Source organism: Perognathus longimembris, chromosome 22 (assembly GCF_023159225.1).
Source record: "Perognathus longimembris pacificus isolate PPM17 chromosome 22, ASM2315922v1, whole genome shotgun sequence".
NCBI classification, from domain to species: Eukaryota; Metazoa; Chordata; class Mammalia; order Rodentia; family Heteromyidae; genus Perognathus; species Perognathus longimembris.
Window position 1 is genome coordinate 510,047 of NC_063182.1, and position 22,772 is coordinate 532,818.

Genomic DNA, 22,772 nt, shown 5'->3' on the forward strand with positions numbered 1-22,772 from the left:
CCCGGTGTGCAAATGAACATATTTGCACAAGCATGTAGGTATAGTCTTATTTTAATTTGTAATATAAGTACATCACTACATCTGGTTAAGAAATTGACTACTTCAAATATTCTTTGGAAAATACTATTAATAATTAAGTATATACTTTTCCAATCTAGTGATATGCAACAGCATATAAGTGAATGTAGACTTTTTCTATGCTGTTGGGAAACTCTTTAGGATCTGTTCCTCAGAATATGAAAGGTTTGTGCATCTCCTTTAGGACATGTAAGAATGAGCTGGAATCAATTAGCAAAAGTAAGACTAGAGTCACAATACTAGGCACCTGTGCATTAACTCTTTCCTAAAATAAGCATTGTTTCCTAAGGTTAGAAGGAAAAGGATTGCACCTTTTTTTAAACAATCTTACTGCCTAGTTATACTGTCTATAAACTATTATTTCATTGTCTTAGACTTAGGTAATTAATTGATATATTACATGTTCACCCAAGGCATAATAAAATGATAGCATCAATATTTTACAAAAGTCAACCTTTAATACTATTTCATAGGGAAACTATGGATATAGTGGTAAAAAGAAAATGTTCCCTCTCCAGTTGAGTTGACATACCATATAAGAGCTTTGTCAAATACTGTGTTAATCCTTTTGTAAGAATTCTGATTGGTCTTCCTTATACATTAAATTGAACTAATATAATGTATTTTAGTGACTCTTGGAAGCTGTCAGTTATAAAAATCAGAAGTGTATGAAAAAGTGGCCTGTCCACATGACAGAGTTCACATAGCTCACAGCCCTGCTGGGACACATCTCACCTCAAATGGCAATCCTGGCAGAGACCTTTGAAGTAAATTGTTTCCATTGATTTGCAATCCCATAAGCCTTTATAGTAAACTCTCCTCTTTGAATTTACAATGTTGCTTAATTCAGCAGAAAATTGTTTCCTGACTGTTTTGGTTGACTTGAGAAGAATTAAAAGCATTTGCCCTGTAATGAGATAAAGGAAGGCCTGAGAATTCCTTTGATGCTCAGAGAGAACTGATTACACCACAGCATGAGACGTAACACAGTGGAGTGAAAGACACCTTACATGCCCCAAGCCTGGGTTCATTCCCCATACCATAGAAAATTATAAAAGGAAACAAATAGATGCCTTCTTATTAAAAAAAATTATTACCTGTTTCTTTGCTGGGTGCTAATGGCTCATGCCTATAACCCGAGCTAATTAGGAGGCTGAGATTTGAGAATCATGGCTCAGTGCCAGCCAAGCACTGGACAAAATTGAGGCTCATTCCTTCAAACAACCAGCCAAAATTCAGAAGTGGAGACATGATTCAAATGGTAGATCTCTCTTCATAAGCAAAAAAGCCCAGAGAAAAAAAAGCTCTGAGTTCAAGCCCCAGTGTCCACAAAAAAGAGCTGAGTCCATATGGAACAGCCTCTACTTACTGAGAACTTAGCTATAAACCGGAGCAAAGAAGTTAACACTTCTCCCCCTACCACTCCTCCTTAGTGAGTGAGAAGAGTACGAGGACCCCTCCTTCACTTAGCACTCTGTAATTTCACAGTAGCCGTTAGGCTTTACTTGCTAAAGCTCCAGAAGGTAGCAAAGAGAAGCAAACACTATCTTAAGGCAAAGATGACAGATGAGAATCACAGTCTTCTGAAGCAAGATAGGCTAAAAGAATTTAGGTATTTCCTTTAAATTATCCCCCAAAAGTATATCACGGTATTCATGATTAAGAAAACATATAAGGCTCTTCCTTAAAGCCATTCTGTTTCATGATATAGTCATAATTTTGACAAGCTATGCCGAGAGTTAGCTATGCTGTGAGAGAAGGAATGTCTACGGACCCTCAGTAGCAAGCTGGGGCCTCAGTCTAAATCTTGGCTTTGCCATTCCCAATCACATGACCTTAGCAAATTGCCCCACCTCTCCTCTCACAGTTACACGCTTGGGTTATTGTGAGAACTTAAATGAGTTCATAATGCATGTTAAGTACTCAAACAGTCTAATAAGTAATGAATCACTGTGTGTAGTGTTGATTTATTAATAGTTTGTCATTACTTTATAAACAGTAATTTTTCTATAAACAAAGGATGGGAAAATTGAAAAGAAGTTTTGATGCCCTATACAAGTTCAGACTGCAGTTCATCTGCTGGCAGTTCACCAAATGGGAGGGGTTACAGAGAGATTATCTTTCTTTATTTGAAGCACAAAGGAAGTCACTGACCCGCCTCTGGTAGAGCCACTCATTGATTCTGTCACCTTCAGAGCTTTTCTCTTTCTTCCCATCATGAGCACTTTCCTTGCAATCTACTGAAGATTGTTTCCACTTTCTTCCAGTAAGTACATGCAATTTCCTTTGAAAAGTTCCTTTCTCTCACAGGGACGCCAATCCTAGTGCATCAGATCTGACCTCAATTCTTGACCTGGACCTGGGCAGGCAGAGAACACACTGGTCAAATGTTACTAAAGAAAGACTGCAGATCTTTTGTGGGATTTAATGTTTAAAGATACTGGATAGGAAAACAATCCTCCACTATGAGATCAATAAACTGGGGTGGGTAACCCTCAAGGCTATCTGCAGGTGTGTCCTCCCAGCCTGCCTTACACCTGGGAGCCCAGCAGCAGTGGGAGCAATGAGGCCAAACAGAGAGGAAGCGCTCTGATGATCCCTCTTTGAGTCTGGGTTCTTGCAGCCTTCTCTACCGCTGGATAGTCAAGAAATGCAAGTTAATAAGTGGCTTGTTATTTTTTTTTAATTTGGTATTTTTCACATTTCTTGCTAGTGTGTACATAGAATGTTGGCAAACACAGAACTATTTCAAATGGAAATATTGCAAATTCTAAAATGTCTATTTGTCTGAACAAAAAAAAATCATGATTCACATGTGCAAAAACACAGTACTCTCTTGGGTCTTGGACTGTATGTGAAGCAAGGCAGGCATCCTAGAGAAATGTCAGATTGTTTATATGGCGTTTAATTATTATGAAGTCATTGTACAAAGGAATTGCAATTCAGAAGTCAGGTTACAAGCACAGTACTTCTTGGTCAATGTCCATGGCTACAGTGCCTACAGAGCTCACCCTTCTTCCTGCCATTCCTGTGCCCTCCACCCTCTGCCCACCCCCTAAAGCCGGTTTCCATTTCCCTTGTTTGTTCTAATAAATAGTACTTCAGTTGTTTGTTTGCAATAATTTCTAAGTGATGATGGTTAAAGTTCAATTTGAAATGAACTTGGAGAGCAGATAGAGAAAAATATACAGCTTTAAGAAAGGCCCCTGAGCTGGGTACACTGTCACATGCCTGCATGCTTAGCTTCTCCAGGAATGAAAATTCAGAAGGTCTCAATTCCATGCCAGCTGGGGCAGAAGAGCCTGGGAGAAGCCAGCACACCCATTAAACTGGAGTTGATGGCTCATGCCTGTAATCCCAGCAATGCGGAGGCATAAAAAGGAGGATTATTACTCTGGCCTGGATAAAACAAAACAAAACAACAACAACAACAAAAAAACACCAAGACATTATCTGGAAAATAAAAAGCACAAGTTGTAGAATTCTTGCTTATCAAGCATAAAGCCTTAAGTTCAAGCCTTAGTACCACTTAAAATAAAATAAAAAATAAATAAAGTAATAGAAAAAGATCCCTGAACTACAACTTGTGATTGGCAGAGATTAGGTAATATAAACTTTGCAGGGAAGGAAATAATTTAAATGATCATGTCAAACTTGTTACCTTCTCATTTTGCTTAGCATCACCTTATTGATCACATGTACACATTTATTGAGTTATTGCAATTCTCTGCTAGGACTATCCTAGACATATACTAATTATTACCAATGAGGAAAATCAGAGTCTATGTTTCTTAGGGTCTGGCTCACTTCCCTTTTAAGCTTTCAATTAAGGACAAGGATAAAACTCAAATGCCATTTGCTAAGACACAGAAAGTATTCAATGCTTTACGTCAAAATTCTAAGAACAACTTTCTGGCCTTGATTACTACTAAATAGAACCTATACAAGTCAACTACTCCAAGTTTGTGAGTTGCATTTCCACATAAATCTAGGCTTTGACTCCAGGAGCCTGGACTGCTCAACATCTCTGTTAACTCGACAGCATCAGAGTTCACAGACCTGACCTGCTGGTGTGCAGGCCCAGTGGGGACATCTTCCCATTTCCTTTACAAGTATCCCATCAGAGAGAAGAAGAGAGATCCTGCAGCCATAGGAGGCCCTGGGAGCTGAGCAGGGCCAGGACACACAGCCCTGTGTTTGCCGGGGTGGACACTTGCTTCTTCTACTCATCTGGGGAAGATATAAATTCTGGACTGACATAACTTGCATCCATACTGTTTGCACTATTTCTGGAAGCAAGGAATTCAGTCTTTCCTCCTGTTGTATTTTTAATAAGGCAACCACATTGTATAGGATTCTGAGAAATAAGTTTTGAGTCTGGCCTATCAGAAATCCTGAATTTGGAACTGGATAGAAGAACTGCGTAACAGTGGACATTAGCAACATGTTATTGTCCTTGCCAGCATTGTTGTTGTTTATATTCTTGATGCTGGTCAGCCTTACTGGAAGGAGACAGAATCTCGATATTGTTTTGATTTGAATTTTCTCTATAATCAAGGATGTTGAGCATTTCCTCATGTCTTTATTGGCCAATCTTACTTCTTCTGAAAAGTCTTTATTTAGCTCATTAGTTCATTTATTAATTGGGTTATTGATTTTTTGTGGAAGATTCACAGTCATTTTATAAGAAAACTGGTACCATTCATATCTTTATTCCTTTTTTATCTTTCACGCCTATGTATTTGTCTTAATAACTGGTCAAAATATAGTTTGCTGAAGTTTTAGAACTCTGTCCACCCTTTGGGATTGTTAAGCCTTATTCTATAGTTTTTAATAGAATTTATAAACTTTTAGTAAAGGTTTCGTCAAATATTTTTTCTTTATTTCTCTCCTTTCATTTTTTAGGGTACTAAATGCAAATACTACTATTTTTAATAGCCACAGTAACTGGTTTATCTGCCTTGTTTGTTAATAATCATTTAATTCTGGTGGTTCGTTGATCTCTCTCTCCCTCACTTAAAGTTGTTTCCCTTCTTTTTAGATGCCTTTATTATAGAATGCCAAATATCATGAATTGTGTCTTAACTGCTAGGCATTTTAATGAGTTTTGGTCTCAGATACAGTTAAGTTATGTGGAAAGAGTGCTTGTCTTGAGTTCTTTTGTTTGTTTGTTTTTGCCATTCCTGGGGCTTGGGAATCAGGGCCTGAGCACTTTCCCTTCCAGAAGGAGTTGAATGCACCTGGAGGTGCCATGTGGGGTGTCAGATGTTCCTACTCTTCTCTTGGGATGGAATTGCTGCTCCACGAACAAATCAGTCAGGCCCTTCTTCTTGGTTCATTGCGCCTTATTTAAAGGCCCTATTCCACGAATGGATTTATTTTTTGCCAGTCCTGGGCCTTGAACTCAGGGCATGAGCGCTGTTCCTGGCTTCTTTTTGCTCAAGGCTAGCACTCTACCACTTGAGCCACAGCGCCACTTCCAGCTTTTTCTATATATGTGGTGCTGAGGAATGGAACCCAGGGCTTCATGCATGCTAGGCAAACACTCTACAGCTAGGCCACCTTCCCAGCCCCGCTTGAATGGATTTTTTTAGAAGGACTTTCAGTGACTCCCTGGAATCCTCCTCAGTTGAGAGCTGCAAGCTGTTCAGGGCTTGGGGCTTCGGGGGTGTTCCACCTTCCTGAGTTGGAAGGGCAAGTGAGCAATGCCCTTGCTTCAAATGCCAAAGCCTGTCATCATTTCATTGAGTTTCTTTAAGTAATCTTTTTCCCATGTGTTGTTTTCCTTAAAATCATTTCCTGGGACTTGGAATAATTTTTTAAAACAGTTTATACAAGATAAAAGTGGGAGTGAGTTAGTGGATCTTCTCAACTTGTCTTTTAGGAAATCACTAATAACCAGTTTTAAATTTCTTAACTCTGTCAGTGTTTATGATTTCAGTTCTATAACATTTCTCTTTTGACTATAATTAAATGTCTGTGTTTTGTTGTGGGTTTTTTGTGGGTTTTTTTTGACAGTCCTGGGGCTTGAACTCTGGGCCTGGGCACTGCCTGTTTCTGAGCCTCTTTGTGCTCAAGGCTAGCACTCTACTGCTTGAGCCACAGCTCTACTTCTGGCTTTTTCTGAGTAGTGTATTGGAGATAAGAGTCCTGTGGACTTTGCTACCTGGGCTGGCTTTGGGGCATGATCCCCAGATCTCAGCTTCCTGAGTGGCTAGGATTACAGGTGTGAACCACTGGTGCCCGGCTATAAATTAAATTTTAAAAATTGTCAGTAATAATTAAATATGTCCTTGGGGACTTGTATTTGTTGAATTTTATGCTTTAACAATTTAATGGAATTGAATTCCTTCCTTCCTTCCTTCCTTCCTTCCTTTCTTTCTTTCTTTCTTTCTTTCTTTCTTTCTTTCTTTCTTTCTTTCTTTCTTTCTTTCTTTCTTTCCTTCTTTCTTTCCTTCCTTCCTTCCTTTCCAGCTTCTTGCTAGGTAAGCACATTTTTGAGCCATTTTTTAAATACAGCCTTTTATTTATATATATTTTTTCCTGGGCTGGCCTCAGACCACAATCCTTCTACCAGTGCTTCCTATATAGGCTGAGATTACTGCTCACTCCTATGTCAGGCCTGTTTATATATTTGCCCTTTTTCAGGGCTTTTGTGCAGGTTTGCAAGAGGTATGTGAATTACAGCCAAAATTTACCTTTCCTTCTATAGTTTGCAACTCTTTCTAAGACAGGTAAGCCTTTTTGGATTCCTGTGGTTAGATCCCGTGATGCTAGTATAGGCCAGTTTCTTACTTTGTCTCTGCACATACATACTAGGAAGTAAATAACAAGTATGTTTGGATTAAAAGTATTCTTCCATCTCTATCAAAACTGTGGTTGAATTGCAAGGTCTTCTGAATTCTTAATAAAAAAAGTTGTTAATAGTGATCTCTTTTCAAGGAACAGTGGTAGTGCACTGTAAACATGAACACAACCCATCCCAGTTCACCACGACCTACTGTCTTCCACCCCGGTGTCACAGCACACTTTGTGGGGTGGCATAGAATCTTGCAGGCTGGGTAGTTATACAGTCCTGAATTGGAAGGCTGCATCCTCATGTCCAGGAGATTATCTGCAAGCTTAAGAAAGTCATTCAGCCTTTTAGATCTCAGTTTGCTTATCTGTGATGAGAGGTTGGATGAGGTAACCTGTCCAGCTCTGATTCATGCTAAATGCTCTAGTAGGAAATGGAAAAATCCCATAATGAAGAGTCTTTAAAGCTGGGCACTGGTGGCTCACCCCTGTAATCCTAGGCTGGAAATTAAGATCTGAGGATATTGGGTTTGGAGCCAGCACAGGCAGGAAAATCAGTGAAACTCTTTTCTCCATTTAACCAATGAAAAGAAGAAAGTGGAGTTGTGATTCAAGAGGTAGACCACCAGATTTTTTGAAACAATTAAGGCACATAGCCAGGCCCTAAATTCAATCCCAGTACAGGCAAAAACATCTTTAAATATATAAGAGCTTATGGCAAATATTTAAAAGTAGTATAAACTACAGTTCTCCCATGAGAACATGTCAAATATAGATATTCTTGGACCTAAATCACCTATCAAATGTGAGTTCTGGTTTTAGCTTTCCATTTTCTTAGAATGACTAAGACATAGGAAAAAGAAGTCACTTCCTTAAATGAGACACTTGGGTTCTGAAAAACTCTATTCAAGAGCACAGATCCATCGCAAGTTTCAATATTTTAGAATACACAGAGAACTAAAACATAAAAAGGCCTTTAGAAACAGAATTTTAATTTAAGAACCCACTAAATGCAGTGAAAAATCAAGTTGCAGTGTAATTCAGTACTGACACCTTAGCCAATAACCTGTTTAAAATGAAACAGCAGAAAAATTGATTTCTACCTGCCACTACCCTGAGTTTCTCTTTTATTGCTATAATGATGCAGGTACAACAGAATCAAACAAGTAATTGCCAGCCAACCTCTATCAGCTCCTGCCCATAGCTCCAAGCTGTCAGAAGTAGAAATAGTTGCACTTGGGGTAATGGCACATATATGATTATTTGTCTACCTCTGAAAGCTTTATGAATCATTTTCCAATGATTTCCCTTGATACATTGTAATTCCACCTATTATCACCCTGTTCTGTTTCTCCTCGTTACTTTGCACTTCGTTTGTGACCCTGTTTTGAACATTTTCAACACAACTAAGTCTCCCCACAGTAAGTCAATTTTCATAATTATGTACCTTAAGGGAATAGGATTTATTGTAGTTTCTCTTCTTATAACATGTTATCTGAACAATAAGGGAAACAGACGAATGTGCTATAAAAGTTTTAGAGATTAAAGCTCAGTTCATGCATGAAGCTAGATGAAATTTAAAGTAAAATTTGTGTAAGTTTATACTTATGTACAGTAAGATCTCCTTAACAACATTTGTTGGTAATGGTTTTAAAGTCCATTAAACTTCTTTTGAATGAAGAAAAATGAATTAGAAACAATGACTACAGTCAGGATTTTTCTTCTAGAAGAAATTTGCTTTCAATAGGATTTTTTGTTTGTTTTTCGGTGCCTGTCCTGGAGTTTGAATTCAGGGCATGAGTGCTGCATATGATTACTTTTGCTCAAGGCTAGCACTGTACCACTTGTGTCATAGCTCCACTTTCAGTTTTCTGTGGTTAGTTGGAGATAAGAGTCTCCAGGATTTTTCTGACCAGGATGACTTTGAACTGCTTCCCTCAGATCCCAGCCTCTTGAGTGGCTGTGATTACAGGTGGGTTTTAAAAGCCATTTGGCAATATATCAACCGAGGAGACAACACAATTTATTTGAAAGTGAAAATTTTTGTAAAATTGAAAGCATGCTAATCAGGTTTATTATTGTGGAAGTCAGTCTTGAAGTTCTGTTTTATAGCCAGCTTCTTTTTGGATAATACTGCTTCCATTACTTAAAAAAATTGTTAGAAAATAATCCATCTGTAAAATTCATATGGCCAGAAAACTCAATTTTATTAAGTTCAAATTATGTACTTGGAAAGGACACACACAAAAAGTAAATCATAAAAAGGATTGTATAATTATATCTCTCTATGTGTTGTTTTGCCCAGCATGTATTTGTGTGGTTAGAAGAGTAGGACATGTTTTTTACAGGGAGCTCCTCCTGTAATTCTCAGGAGGCTCAGATTTCAAAACCAACTCAGGACAGAAATGTCTGTGGGACTCTTATGTCCAATTGACCAACAAAAATCTGGAAGTGGAGCTGTGATTGGAGTGCTAGAGTGCCAGCCTGGAGCAAAAGAGCCAAGGGACAGCACCCAGGCCCAGAGTTCAAGTCCCAGATACACACACACATACACACACACACACACACACACACACACACACACACACACGATTGTTTAAAATGCTAATGATAACAAAGTCTTCCGTTTTCATTACACTTTTGCTGATTGGTAGAAGGCCTGGTTGTTGACTAATCAAGGTGGCAGGTGCTAAAGATTAGGGTGGCCATGACATTTTCTTAAAAAAAATAACCACAAAGTTTGTCAGGTCCATCCGCTCCTTCTTTCACGAATGATTTCCCTGTAGTATATGCTGCTGATAGCACTTTCCTTGAAGTAAAATTCTTTACAAAATTAGATTCAGTCCTCTTAGACCCTGTTTGCTACTTTATCAACTGGGTTTATGTAACATCCTAAGTCTTTTTTAATCATTTAAAAAAATCACACCACCCATACTGAAAATAGATTGTCTCTAGGGAAGCACTTTCTTCGCTCATCCATAAGAAACAACTGTTTTTCATTAATGCTTTATCATAGGATGATTGCCATTCAATCCTATTTTTGTGTTTCCCTTCTGGTTTTAGTTCTCTTGCTATTTCTGCCACATCTGCCATGACTTTCTCTACTCAGTGTCGACAATGAAGATCAGAACCAGTTTTTCCAAACTCTTGTTAATGTTGATATAATTTGCTCCCTTCATCATGCATTACAAGTGTGTGTGTGTGTGTGTGTGTGTGTGTGTGTGTGTGTGCGTGCGTGCGCGTGCTAATACTAGGGCTTTCTCACAGTCCCTTAGCTTTTTTTGTTTAAGGCTGGATCTACCACTTTCAGTTCATCAGAAAAAAAGAGTCTCATAGACCTTCCTGACTGGGCTGACTTCAAACTGCAACCCTCAGATGTTAGCCTCACTCCTGAGCAGCTAGAATTGTAGTATTAAGTTACTGGCACATGGCTATAATTGTTCTTAATGGTCTCCTCTGAAGTAGGATTTATACCTTACTTTAGCCAAATTCAGTCAGAGAAATCACTGTTTGTGGTAGCTATAGTCCTACGGAATGTAGTAGCAAGCCTTAAAATTCAAAATTACTCTTTAATTCATTGTCTGCAGAGTGGATATTGGGTTAGCAGGAATGGCCATATTAATCCCATGCTGTGTCTAAGTCAGGACTCTTAGGTAAACAGGTGCCTTGTGAATGAACACTACTATTTTGAAATCAGTATTTCACTCTGAAGAGTAGGTCTCCACAATAGGCTGAAGCTATTCAATAAACCATGTAAACAGACGTGCTATGTCCTTGGCATAGTTGTCCTATTTATAAAGAACAAATACAGTAGACTTTATATAAATATTAAGTGGCCTAGGCTTTTCAGAATTATAAATGAAAGTAGCTTCAATTTAAAATAACTAACTGCATTATCTACTAACAAGTCAGCCTAATTCTTTGAAGCTTTGAAACTACACTTTGACTTCTCTCAAGCTCTGGAACTCTTATATGGTATTTTATTTCCAAAGATGTTTAGTCTGTGAGGAAAATCTAATGTTTAATGTAGCCACCTTCATCAAACATTTAGGTAGATATAGTAGATAAGTTGCAATAGCTTTTCCGTCAACACTGTGACTTCTTTACTTGGTCACTTGAGTCATGCCTACAGCTTGGTTTTTTGCTGATTAATTGAAGACAAAGTCTTGCAGACTATACTGCCTGGGCTGGCTTTGAACTCTAATCCTCCTCATCTCATGCTCATGAAGCTAGGATTACAAGCGTGAGTTACTGGCAACTGGCTGTTTCTTTCTTATCATTATTGTGTTTGTGGAAGTAGCGCTTTTAATTTCCTTAAAAGGGTGGCATTGAACAAAATGCATTGCATTCACAAACTGACATTTAATTGTACAACTACTGAAGGATAATAAAAATAAAATATTATTAATTAAAAATACTTTTCACTTTCACAATTGGTGAAAAATATTTTTCACTTTCACACATTGGTATAATGTTACTCTCTTACATCCTATCTCAGCTTTTGCTGGGCTTTTCTCATTTTTCCTTATAATTTTTTTGCCTTTGTTTTATAGTAAGGGATATGTAACTCTTCGTTGCATTTGAATACCTAGAGATCATTGCATGGTTAGTAATTGACCTAATTTCAATATCATGAAGTCTCAAGATGTAAGGAGGTCTGAGGAGAGGAATGAAGAGGAGAAAGGTGGTATGTAGAACACTCAAAAGATACTAAAGGGCTGGGAATATGGCCTAGTGGCAAGAGTGCTTGCCTTATATACATGAAGCTCCGGGTTCGAGTCCTCAGCACCACATATGTACAAAAAGGCCAGAAGTGGTGTTGTGGTTCAAGTGGCAGAATGCTAGCCTTGAGCAAAAAGAAGACAGGGACAGTGCTCAGGCCCTGAGTCCAAGCCCCAGGACTGGCAAAGAAAACAAATCGAAAGATACTAAAAATTTATCAAGTTCATTGTCTTTTTTGGGTAAGGTCCATGACACCCAAATTCAATTATAGTAGTATGTTTGAATATAGCTGATGACCAATCACCATAAAACATAATAATGTTAAAGATGTGTACAATAATGCAAGAATTACAAATATGCATATGTGCCAACTGATAAGTTTGAGAAATGATTGTTACCAGCACTCCATTTGTAAAAATACATTATCTGTAAAACAAAATGAATTGGAATATATGACTAAATAAGTTATGTCTGTTTTGTGTTTATTAACACTAAAGTTATTCTAATTATATTCTGTAGCTTCAATGACATAACCTGCTGTAGGTAGTTTAAATATAATTTATGTGTGTCTATAAACTCTGCATCAAGAACAAACAATAAAGTTTGGAGACGCTGCTGGCATGCAATTGAAATGAGCCAGTAGTTTAGCAAGAACATGGCTCAGCTGCAATCTGCAACACCTCTGTTTCTTTCCCTCCATATTTCAAGTCTTGCAAAAATCACCCAAGGATCGCTCTAATTGGAAGCATACAGGAAGAGAATTCTGAGCCATGAACTACAACTTAGCCAACAGATGCTTTACATTCCCACAAAATGGTAAAAAAAAAAAAATTGCAAAATTTTATCAAAACCAGAAAAAAGTCATCATTCATTTTTTCAGAAACTTCTGGTGGTCATAAATACAATCTCTGTATATTTCTAACACTTTGAATTATGTGATGCTTGTATATGAATTTGCTTGATATTTATTGATTAAATGTCTTCCAAAGAGAATCTTTGTTTAACTCTACATTTATACCAATACCATTTGAATCATATCAGCCCACTTATATCTATTAACAAATTTCTGATCTTAGCATATGCAAAGTTCTTTTTTTCTTCTTTAACGTAGCAAAATTGCTATCTTTTGACTGATCTAAAGCTGTCAAGGCACTATTATTGAATAATTTTAACCACTTTAAATGATAATCTGTTCAGTTGAGATCAAATTCTGATATTTCTTGCTGTAATAGAACCACAAGCAGCAAGACTTTATGGAAGCATAGATAATCAAACTCACAGCTGGGTCTTGTCAACACAATCAACGGGAATTAAAGCTGAAAGTAATGGTTGGAACAGTTCTGGAACCATTTTGCTACTGCTGTGAGAGCCAAGTCCATGACATGGTGCTTCAAATGCATAATCCAAAATGGAAGTGAAGTGAGATTCAGCTGGTCACCCGGAGACACAGGAGCGCTGACGAACGCGTAGCAGATGAGCCAGCAGCCTTCATCCATCTCCAGTTGTAAGCCTCTTGTTGGGACAAGAAAGGACCTGGCAAAGAAATTGCCCAAATGCTGTACTTTAATAATGAGATGGGACAGATAGTTTGTTCAATTTACACATCTATTTGTTCAGAAGCTTTTGGTGGGAAGCAAACGTGTCTGAATGCTAATCACTGTATACTTGATACTTGCCAGCCACAGTGTATTGTGGGGATCTCAAATTGTTTTTATTTTGGTAGAAGTTGAATTTATAGCCTTGGAAAATGAAAATAAAATCTCTGAGGATAAAATTGATGTTCATAGCTTTGTCCTATCACATCTTGCATAGTTTTGGTGCTCAAAATGAATGAATGAGTGAATGAATGAATGAATATCTAAATTTTCTAATTCTGAGAATTGTTTTTTTAACTAAAACCTGCTTAACACAAATGTAGTTGTACAAAAGTACTTTACATGTGCTCAGCAAATTATCCTAATACTCAGTCTCTACTTTAGTTGGTAAACCAAACTCTACCTCTCAGACTGTATCTCTGAGTTTTTTAAATCAATAATGTACTCAGTTAAAGAAAGTGGAACAGTAATCCAGTTATTGAATCTCACTTAAAACGTTTGGCTGAAGATGGGTGCCAGTGCCTCAGGCCTGTAATCCTGGGTACTCAGGAGGATGAGATCTGAGGACTGTGGTTCAAAGCCAGCCTGGGTAGAAAAGTCCCTGTGAGACTCTTATCTTCAATTAACCACTCAAAAAACAGAAGTGGTGCTGTGGCTCAAGTGGTAGGTCGTTAGCTTTCATTGCAAAGAGGCCCAGGGACAGCGCCCAGGCCCTGAGTTCAAGCCTCACAACTGACAAAAAAAATTGGCTGATAGTGGGAGCTAATATATTTATACTCATCAGACTAATTATAAACAATATGTGTTATATTTATTTTAACATTTTGTGAACTGCTCTTAAGTGTATGCTGCAGATTAATCTTAGGATTCTACAAGTAGTACACAATTTCCCAAAGTAAAATGTAAACTTAAATAAATTAACATGTATTTAATAACACAGATATGACCATGCAACCTAGTTTAGCACATTAAATATTGGCATGAAAGCTTTATGTCAGATTCATTCTATATGTGTAATTTTCCAGCCCCCACCAAAAAAAAAATATACCTTCTTGCGACTTGAAGAATATCCAAAGATTCCAAGCCAAATAAGTCTACTAAATAATTTCCCTGCAACACCAATTTGTCCATGTAAGTCTGATTTAGATGTGTATGCCTGTACCAATTTCCCAAGACTCCAACAGCCTGTGGCTGCGCAACACGCATACTGCTGTGATCCTAACAATTAAGAGGTAGAACCAAGGGGGTAGTGAGTTGGAGGCAGCCTGGGCTACATAGAGAGACTCTGTCTCCGAAGTCAAATAGTGTAGCTATATTAAATAGAGAAATGCAAAGGGCAGTATTATAACACATATAGCTTTCATTAGAAGATATGAAAGTCAGAAAAAATAATGCTATGAATTTATGTCCTAGAAAAATGCAAATTATGCCCAATAAGATTCAGAGACAAAAATGACAAAGGGCATAATTCCCAAAGTTATCACAGCAAGAAGGTTAGTTGCCATGTTGTTCTTTTCTCAACTGGCTTCACCATACAAGTATGCATGACTTACTAGGAACCATGGATCAAATCCACAGCTGAGGTAACAGTGACCACTGTTACACAACCACATTTCATCTACTTTGTCTACTCTGTCTGCTGCCTTGAGACCCAGCTTAACAGACTATCAAAAGATACTTTCCAGATTCAGTATTCTACTTTCGGCCATTTCTTCACTCATGGCAATTACATCAGTTTTTCTTCTGGAAATCTATAGCCTATAAAGCAATCAGAATAAGGTTATTAGCATTTCCTTTTACAAGATTAGAAGCCATTTCCTTACCTGCCAATGTGAAAGGCATTTATTTGTATTTTATCCTTTTTCCTCTTCCCACCTACTGCACTCTTTCTCTCTTTTTCCAGTAGGCATTCTTTAAACTATTCTTCGAAAGGTCCCACCCAGCAGCGGAAGTCTACCAGTTTTCTGTATCTCATCAATATGTGCTGTCCCTGATTTTCTCGTTCTTCTTTACAAGGGAACAAAGTAAAACAAAATGCTTCATTTTTCATAGAACACAGATATGAGCTTATCAATTTTCTCTCTTCCTTGTAAGCATGCCACACCTTCATAAATGCTGTGAGAAATGTTAGCTGTTTCATGTACTTAGTCTCACACTTTCACAGACGTGTGGCTCTGGTTCTGAGGCCATTGGTGTTCATGATCAGATAGATCTTGTGCTCAGGACACTATTTTTCTTTCTTTTTTAAAACTTTCTTCAAACTTTAAAAATTTGTTTTTCTTTATTGTCAATGCAAAGTACAGAGGGGTTACAGTTTCGTATGTAAGGCAGTGAGTACATTTCTTCTACTGCTATCTCTTGTTGAACCTTTTTCAACAGTCTTACTCCTCTGTCATTATTTGCTATGCATTCTGTTAAAAAAGAAAAAGATTTGGAACTCTTTTCCAAAATGTATTTTAAGACTTAGGCACCTTAGAAAGTATTAAATTTATTCTCATCTCCATCTTAAAATGGGTGGGAAAAAATAGGCTTTCCCACACACATTTAGCAAATATTATAATTAACGGGCTGTGTTTTTGTCACCAAGAATCAATTTTCCATACCTCTTGTAAAATGCTCAGGTATTCAGGTCAAGTGTTTTCAAACCCTATTCTACAAATCCTTGGTTTTCCTGACTGAAATGTCATCAGAGAGATTATGAAGCTAAAGTTATTTTCCACCAAAGAAAAAGTTATGACATGGAGCAGAGAAGCTTATGCCTAGAAACGGAGAGAGATTCCGTTCTGATAACATTACTTGACTCTCAACTCAGGGTCCAAATTTTTAAAAATTGCTCGGCCAAAGAAATTCCCTGTTTTTCCTTTACACTTAAATCGGGTTTTCTGTCCCTTGTAGTAGGGTAGGACTCAGGCTTTGGACCCAGCTCTGTGGTGGATGCTACAATCCACATACACTAGCGCCCCCCAATGGCCATTATCATGAGGGGGTTTCAAAGTGTCAGTAGATAGCCACTTACAAGAAGAAAGACTCACGTCCTGCCTCTGTTAAAATGAGAACATTGTTTTGTGTGTATTCAAATGGATCCTATGTACCAATTTACTGAGAAAGTATGAATGTGTGTCACGAATGAGCTTTTATTACAGATGTCATTATGAATTTGCCATAGACGTGTGCGATATTTTACTTAAAAGTCTTCAATAAAGAAAATTTAATGTGATTCTTTTCTCTCTCTCTCTCTCACACACACACACACGCGCGCACACGCACACACGCACACACACACACACACAATCCCCTGATGAATCACTTGTCTTCTCCTTAGGTAGAACTGTGGATTTCCTGTGGGAGTCATGCATAGGCTTCCACCTTTCTTTTAATTTTTTTTTTTCTAGCGCCTAATCAATCTATTCTATGGATGGAAAGAATTAGTCTGTCTTCTTCCTTTTTCCCTCACTGAAAAAGAAATCACCTCATCTGATTCCCACCGTCTGGCCTTCCCCTCCCATGTAAGGCAGGTAAGCCATCAGGACGAATGAGAGCGAAAGGAAGCGTGGCGGCTCTCGAGCGCACCGCCTTCGGCAGGGCTGATGAACGGTTTCTTTTCCGCTTGGCGCACGGAGCATTTGCCACGCTTCCTGCTGCATGGACCCAGTGCGTGTGCCGAGTTTTTGAGTAATGCTCACCTTCACGGGCTGTGAAGCGAATGGAGCCCCTGACGGTGCGCCAGGGCCTGGGCAGCGCGCTCCTCAGCAGCCAGCGAGCTCAGCCTCGACGGGGCGCGCGCTCCTGGGGGTGTCCCCCGCGGAGCGCGCGCCAGCCCCGCGGCGTGCCGTGGGAAACACCCCCGTCCTCCGGCCTGAACGCCGGGCAGCAGCGGCGAGCTGCGGTGTGGACATCGCAGGGCAAGTCCCCACGTTTCCGGACATTGCTCACCGTTTGCTGAAAGTTGACTGAAGTGGGGTTTTTGTTGTTCTTTTTCGGTCGTGGGGCTTGTTGAATTCTGGGCCTGGGCGCTGCCCGCCCCCCACCCCCCCCCCCGAGTTCCACAGAGCCGCCCCGGTTTTCTGGTGGGTCACTGGAGATGAGGCTCAGGGACTTTCCTGCTCAGGCTGGCTTCGAACCGCAGTCCTCAGAACTCAGCCCCTGAGTAGCTAGGATTACAGGCGGGAGCCACCAGTGCCAGCTATTTAATGTTCTTCCCCATGAAAAACTTAAAGAATGTTTGTCTTCTGGGAAGAGTTGGTCCAGATTGGACTTGGCGTAAGATTATAGTTTAAAATTCCATCCTGGCTGTGTACCTCAGAAGAGTGGACCAAGCGGATTACTGTCATTCCGTTGCTAATTCACTGCATGTCAGGCACACATGTATGTATCCATGCATATTTCTGCATATTCATAGAGGGGACATAAAGGAAGGGGCTGAAAATAGTCTACCTATAGGAAGGGTCATTCCTTAGTGACATGTGCCTTAAGTAAAGCTGCTGAGACTCTGAAAATTGCATGTATAGATGGTGACTCTCTAGTCTACCTACAGAATGCTTCCGTTTATTTAGAAAGAAGTATGGAATTTCTTATGAAAATTAATTTAATGTGCTAACCTCTAGTACTTCCATGAAGGAGGTTTTTATTTCTAAGCAAATGAAAACACAAACCAAGGTCATCTGGCACACATAAAGTCCACGTAGATTTAAATAAAATTACTACATGTCCAAATGCTTAAGCAATTTCAGATTACTAGAGTGATATGATAATGTAAGCTCATTAGGCTCCTAATAAACAAATGCTGACTAATTCAGGTGCTCTCAAGTTCATCTAGACATCGTCTTTCTTTTCCTTTTTGATTTTGGTGTATTATGTGCATCTTTAATCACATTTAGCAAGCTGAATCCTGTGTTATAAGGTTAGCCTTTTAGAAAATATCTTTTTAAATTTAATTTAATTTTATTGTAAAGGTGATGTACAGAGGGGTTACAGTTACATAAGTAAGGTAATGAGTACATTTCTTGTCAAACTGTGTTACCTTCTCCCCCATTTTCTCCCACTTTCCCTCTCCCCAGCTATCCTCCCCCACCAAGTTGTAAAGTTCAGTTCCAACATAGTGTCTTGTGAGTATCACTGTTGCATTGGTTCACCCTTTGTCCTTTGCCTCACCATTTTGTTAACGTCTTCATATTAAAAATTCCATAATTTTAAGGCATTTGGAACCATGAAAAATGTTTTCCTTATGTACAAAATAAATTGGATATAAATAAATTGGAGATTGTGTGTATGTATGTATTGAAGTTTTTACATTCAAGTGCTCCATGCAAACTCTTTTAAGTCTACTTGCCCAAATGTCTACTCTATTTAAGAAATGTCACCCAATTAGAGACAGTAAACAATAGTCTTCTACCAGATTAATTTCATTGCCTAATTCACCTCTTACTTTCAAATTTTGCAAACTGACTATCCCTTTATATTCAATTGTTTGGAGAAATGAAAACTATGATGTGCCCCAATCCGGTCCCCTCTAATGTAATCTAATTGCAGCAGCCTAGGCCTGTGATGCACAAACCATTGGATTTCCTACTTCCAGTTAGAGACAGACAGCATCATAAATAATAGCTGAATATGGCTTGCATATTCTTTTTAAAAATATAAAAATCCTTTAACTCACAGAAAGTTTTGACTCATAGTAAGTAGAAAAATTGTAAAATGTTAATACCAGTAAGAGGACATGCTTCAATATTAAAACCCCAAATGCATGTCATTTCGTAATGCAATTCAATTCTTATTCAGTCTGCTTTGCCTCAGAAGACACTAGATCACTAACATACTGCAGAAGAGAAGAAAAATGAATTTATAAACATTAAGATTTGTCCCATTTCATACTTCATTAAAGACGGTTTATTTTAAAATTGCTACTAACACAATCTTTTTGCAGGTATTGCTTCCTAGGAGATTGAATTGTAGCACATACACTGATTAGAATACATTTCCATTTTACACTTATGGACAACTTCTTGGGGTTTATAATATTGATCAAATGCAGTCTATACTAACACCAAGCACATGCTTGACAAATAATAACTAAATGAAATTTTAGCAGGCACTTACTGGAAATATTCAGTTGAGTGATGTTTGCAGAGAAAGTTCAAATCCTTGTAATTGCTAAGAATTAGGTCCCTAAGAATTAGGGACCAGTAGTATTTGTAAAACTTTTTCAATGATCCCATACTTATTTAGCATTTTCACAGAGGCAACTTTAAGCAGAAGTATGTAGAATAATTAAATATATACTTTTTCCATAAAATAGTATAAGATAGGCATGAGTGGAGTATTTTCTTTTATAAAGTATGGATAGGTTATATGTTACCAAACATGAAATACTCCATAGAACAGGCTTCTTCCTCCCCTCCTCCTCCTCCTCCTCCTTCATCTCTTCCTCCTCCTCCTTTTCCTGTTTTGTGATGGTACTGGGACTTAAACTCAGGGCTTGGATATTGTCCCTAGCTTTTTTGCTCAAGTCTGGCACTCTATCACTTGAGCCATACTTCTACTTCCAGCTTTTTGCTGGTTACTTGAAAATGAGTCTTGAAGATTTTTCCTGCCAGGACACGATGGCTCATGCCTGTAATCCTAGCTACTCAAGAGGCTGAGATTTGAATTTATGTACATAAACATGAGCAAATAAAATATGGGCAATCACAGCACATTAGCCATACTGTAAGCCCCTCTTGCTTCCATCAAAGGATACTACTGGCTGTGATTGCCCATATTTTCTTTGCTTGTGTTGTTTATGTACATAAATTCAGATCCTGAATCCTCAAGATGGGTCACCAGGTCTGAATATTAGATAGAGTATTCTCTATAATAACATGCCACACTAAGAGAATACATAATTTCTAAAATTATTAAAAAATAAATGATCAGGGTGCCAGTTACCCATGCCAATAATCCTAGATACTCAGGAGGCTGAGATCTGAAGATCATGGTTTGAAGCCATTCCAGGAAGGAAAGTCCTTGAGACTCTAATTTCCAGCTAGCCACCAAAGAGCCAGAAGTGGAGCTGTGGCTCCACTACTAGCTGTGGCTAGTAGAGAACTAGCATTAGGTAAAAACATAGCAAGGACAGCACCCAGGCCCTGAGTTCAAGCTCCCCAGGCCAGAGGAATATATAGCCATGCCAAAGATTGTATCACATTTTAAAAATACGAAATTTCCTCTTGCCATGCAATAAAACAAGACACAAGAAGATATTTTCCATATTTTTTAGCAATAGTGAAACCATTTACTTTTCTGATGGTTGATATTTTCTGTTACTTTCCCTAGCTTAATTAGCTTTTGTATTAAAAAGCCATTTGCCTGAGAAGAGGCTGTTGTTCATCTTGATTCCACTCCATTTTCATAATCCTCTGAAACACCCTACACATAAGGGAAAACAAATAGTCCAGACAATTTGTTAAGTCCCTCTCCCATTTATCTTGCCATTTCTGCTTGAATGTTTTATCCTCTGGTTGAATGAAGTATTTTAAAATTAATTGGAAGACAGCTTAACAGAGATAGGAGTAATCCAATTAAAAATGGGCTTATTTCTACAACTTGGTTACTTATTGTAGAAATTTAATTCTTGCCATACTTTGGTTGATAAACATACTAATAAGGGACTTAACTGAGAAACATTAAAGGTTAATAATAAGCTATTCCCTAACCACATGAGCATCATCTAAAAATGAAAAATTACTTTAGTGAAAAATTTAGCATGTCCCCACTGATTAAGTTCCATACTTCTCTAATAAAATACCTTATCTTTACTTTGATATGAATAATCAGAAAGCTCTACTAATTTGTTTACTTTTTTATTCATCCTGCAAGTTAACATTTACTTTTCAGATAATGGTATTACTCCGGCACTGTTCTTTCTGTTTAGGATTGGTTTTGCTGTTTGGGATCTTTTATTGTTCCATATGAATTTTTGGATTGCTTTCTCTATTTCACTAAAGAAGGTGTTGGAATATTGATGTATGGTACGTCATTGAATTTGTGGATAGCTTTTGGCAGTATTGCTATTTTCATGATGTTAATACTCCCAATCCAGGAGCATGGGAGGTTTTTCCACTTCCTTAGTTCTGCTTTAACTTCCTTTTTCATCTTTTTAACGTTTTCATCATAGAGGTCTTTCACTTCTTTGGTTAAGGTTATTCCTAAGTATTTTTTTTAGGCTATTGCAAAAAGAGTTGCTTTCCTGATTTGAGTCTCATTTTTCGTATTGGCATACAAAAAAGCCATTGATTTTTAAGGATTTATATTTTATCCTGCTCCTTTGCCAAAGTTTTGGATTAGCTCAAATAACTTGGGATTAGCATCTATGGGTTCTTTAAATACAGGATCATGTCATCTGCAAAGAGAGAGTTTTACTTTTTCTTTCCCTATTTGGTTCCCCTTTATATTTGCCTCTTATTGCTCTGTCTAGGAGTTCTAGTATTATGTTGAAGAGGAGTGGAGAGAGTGGACACCCTTGTCTTGCTCCTCATTTTAAAGGAGTTTTTGTTTTCTGCCAGACATGAGAGGTGCAAGGGTATCCTAGGCCCTCTCTTAAAGTGTCACTGCTTTTCAGGCCCGTGTCACCAACCAGCTGCTCTGAACAGCTCCATGCCAGTATCAAACAGGACGTTCTTCTCCGGTGCAAGGAAGGGTTTCCTTCCAGATGTTTTCCTCTGGGAGGGAGGGAGGGAGGATGTCTTTTGGGGGGTACTCTTTCCCCTGGGGCTTTGGACTGTCTGGGCTGTGGTGAGTTGAATGTGCAACTGTCCATGGCCAGCTAGGTGGTAGATTCCAATTCTTGGTCTGTAGTTGATGCTGAATGTGAGTGGAAAGCCCACACATATGCTTCTCTGCTGCTTTTATTTCAGCTCCTTCCGGCTGCTTCTTACGCAGGCTGCTTGTTTCTTCCTTGGCATAAATAATCCGTCTAATTATAGCTTACTTGGTGTGAGTCTCTAGATATGTGTAATTCGTGGGGATCCTAAATTTCTGCTTTTTTGGAGAGAGCTCTGTCTGTCCTCAGGGAATCATTTCTATTTAAGTTTTTTTTCTTGAAATTGCCTAAAATTGAAGAAGAAAAACTCCATTTCCTCATAGTAAATTTTTAACTTAAAAGTAATCTATTATTAAAACAGATGTTGATCAAACAAACTAGGTAGTTTGTAGGAAGCATAAAGCTAATAGTGAAAATCCTGTGCTATTGGTTGTCAGCAGAGTTGGTTTGAGTTTCCTGACTTGTCTTGATGAAGTCTCCAGGTCACATCAGGGTACGCTATGTACGGAGGGTTTTCCTGGGGGTCGGAAGGAATTACTAAGGGAGTCCACTGTCACTTTCAGTTCTCACTACAGCTCATGAACATGGGCAGGTTTATACATCATTGACAGAGCCCTAAAATTTTAGTTTAGGCTTAATTATCTAAAAGGTATCAAAGAAATATTCACTAGTCAAATGACAAAGAGGGCTCTAGAGTTCAGTCACAAAAGAAATAGAAAAAAAATCCCCTACTCCTTGGAAATATGTTGCCTTCAGGAATCGAAAAAGTTAATATCCTCCAGAGG